We start from the raw sequence: 3,360 nt of genomic DNA, 5'->3' as shown, positions 1-3,360 counted from the left end.
CCCAGGGTGCATTGATAGCCATTTAAAGGTGCTGTGGGGTGCCATGCAATATTAGCACCATTAAGTGTGCAAGCATGATTCACAAGATAAGTCCAGAGATTTCAAACAGGAATCCATTCTGACCTGCTGTAGTCTTTGATTTCTTTGCAACAGAAGAATTGCTCTGTTATATTTCTTTAGTAAAAAACTGAGTGAAACGTAAGAGCTGACATTTTTCAAGGGATGCCTTGAATCTAAAAAAGCTGGGAACCACTGCACTGGAGCTTTTATCAATTTAATTGTTTCAGTTGAAGAAAAAAGTTTACACGCCTAAGCAAAATACTCATATTGGTAAAAGTTAAGTATAAGCCAAGCCTATAACAACCCATCAGTTTCTGCAGTTTCCAGTGAAGGTAAAAAAGGACCAACTGCTATGCATACACAGTTGCATACAGGAAAACCCACAGAGGGAGGGAAAAGGCAAGGCAACCATAGATTCCAGCTTCCTAAGAGCCTATAATGAGTACCTTCCCCCAGCACCTGCAAACCCCCAGGTATAGACTGTCATTGCTGGACAGAGCAATCTGAGCAGGAGGATGCAGTTCACTGTCAGTCAGAATTCAGAGTGCACAGTAAGATTTGGTCATGTTCTTTTGGTGTTACTAAGATTATTTGGCAGATTTTTCCCTTCAAGTCCTATTTTCCCATTTGTAACATCACCTTTGATTGTGGGGATGATCTGAAGCGTGGACAAGGAAAATTAAAACAAAAATCCTGTTTTCATCTATATGAACCATGCTATTAAAAAAAAAAACAGAGAAAGAGAAAATACAGGATGGTATTAGCAGAATTGCTTCTAAATATAATGCCTCTAAAGATTTCCCCTGAGGTCACAGTGACTTGAATTAGTATTACTGTATTATTTTGCGTAAGGGCTTGATCCTGAACCAGAGAGTCAATGGGAGCTTGCCAGTGATGTCAGTGAAACTGAATCAAGCCTCACACTGGTTAAGAAGCAGAAAATGTGTCAGATATTTAGAGCACACTAAACATTGCTGTTCATGCGAAGAATCACTTAGACATGGAGCTTTCTGTTTTTGTTTTTTTTAACCTATTGGAATGGATTTCTGATGTTAGTTCTTTCTAAAGTTTTCAAATGTTGTACAAGTATTTTAAAAGGTGTCTACACATGTAGGTCACTCTGAAGATGAGGTTATCTGAGAATATAGTGCCCACCCTGCATTAGGTACCTGGCTGCAGTAGAAAATAAATTCATCCAAATAGCACCTCTGAAAAATGGTACGTTACTGGGGACAGCTTGGGTAAAAAGGACTCTTTACGTGCATCAGAATAAGACATTCAGCCAATTTTAAGGCTGTTCCCACTGCATATAGTAAGAGGTTGTTAACTGTTCAAAAAGCCTTAATAAGTAAGAAGGATGAACTACACTGAGATAGTGTGTTTCCTTTTGAGCTGCACTGTTCCTTGTTGACTTTTCCTTTCAATTTTTGAACAACTGTTTAGATTACTGTGAAATGAACTGTATGGCTTATTTGCAGTATTTTTAATACATAATAAACACTTGGAACTTTTGATTTTTTTTCCCCTCCTGAGTTGCTTACTTTCACTTTCAAAAACATTTCCTGCAGGGTGCAGAGAATAGCTGGGAAGAGGGATGGAACAGCTTCTCACTTTTTCTCTGGAGTCTCAGCTTTCATATTAAAAAGGAGATCCCCATTATAGTTCCAAAGACAACCTTAAAAATGCTGTGTGAGTACCATCAAAGCAGCACTGTCTATTTGAGTCTTCAGAGAACTCCAGACAGTAGCTTCTAGCAGTGAAATACGTTATCCATTTCAGTGCTGACTCGGGCACAAAAATGCTTTCAAATGTCAATGTTGTTGACAATTTCAGTGCAGACAACCAATGAAACAAGTGTCAAATGACACAGATCAGGGTGGCCAGCCTGTTGACATAGGTGCCACAAAAGGCCCAGGCATCCTCTGTATGTGACATCTGACAGATCAGGGAGGGGACAGGTAGCACAGTGGCAGGCACAGCAGGAAACAAAGCAAAGCAGCTAATCGGAGAGGGAGCAGAAAGCACAGCAGTAGATTAGAGGGGGAAGGGGATCGGAATAGCACTTGGGGAGGGTGTGGGACTAGTTTGTGGCACACCTGCCATAAAGGCTGGCCTACACTGAGCTAAATCTATTCAACTTGTCTTACATAGCTGCTTGTGTTCAAGGATTTTTTTTGTTATGGGGAATGCAGCTGGTATTACTTTCAAGAAGTTCAGCTTAAAAACTTTGGGAAATGTTGATTTAAGTGTTCCCCTTAGGAAAAAAAAACACATATAAAGATAAACCCAAATTTTATAATGCAAATTTTGACTCAGATTTGAATATCATAGCTCACGCCTGTCTTGGAAGGATCAGAACTAGAAACCAAACCCCCCTACAGATCTGAACCTGTCCCTTTTCCTACCAGAAGTTTCAAGAATTTAAAATCTAGCTCAGAATTTCACAGCAAAGACCCATCTCTCAGGAGCGTTCACAAGTAGTAGTAGTACAATTTTTGTTTTGTCTTTAAGAATGCCCTGGTAGTGTTTTTCAAATGAGGGGGTTCACTATTGAGAGTCCACTCCTATTTACAGCACAACTGTTTTGATAGAAGGCACCACCAGTAGAACAGTTGCTGCTAAGATGAAAACTGCACTTTTCTGATGCATGCTATGTTCTACCTAGACCAAGAGTGGGCAATTATTTCAGGCAAAGGGTCACTTACTGGGTTTTGGCAAGGCATTGAGGGCCACATGACAGGCAGCTGGGGCAGATAAATACTAACTTGCTAAATTTTTTAGGGTCCCCGTGGGCCGGATAGAACAGCCTGGTGGGTTGCATCCAGCCTGCAGGCCACATTTTGCCCACCCCTGACCTAAACTGATGTCCATAATCGTGTTATACCAAAGGATTAGCGATCATTTTAAGGGCTGACCCCTCATGAAACATAGCATTTCAGGTAGAAATACATATACCACATGTGATGTACTTTACCTATCTGGATTAGTTATTTTTGAAGTATATATGGCAGCTATAATATAGATTTCAGATCCTGGCACCCAGTCCAGCTGCTTCTTGTTTCCCTTTGGGGAATAAAGTCGATGAATCGATCTTAATTCTAGATGGTTCATAATTTCATAATTCCTTTACGGTCTCTTATAGTGTAAGAATACTTGATTGTGGTCAGCAATCATGACTTGAAACAGGTCGGAGGTTGCTGTAACTTTCGCTGGGAACCAGATCCAAGAAGTACAAATTTAAAAATGTCGTCTAGCTACTTTACCCCTTTTATCTGGGCCAGACAAGAGCCTGTAGCTCAA

Source organism: Crocodylus porosus, unplaced genomic scaffold (genome assembly GCF_001723895.1).
Source record: "Crocodylus porosus isolate Cpor-Errol unplaced genomic scaffold, CroPor_comp1, whole genome shotgun sequence".
In the NCBI taxonomy this organism is placed as follows: Eukaryota; Metazoa; Chordata; order Crocodylia; family Crocodylidae; genus Crocodylus; species Crocodylus porosus.
The sequence above is the reverse complement of the archived record's forward strand: the minus strand, read 5'-3'. Positions refer to the sequence as shown.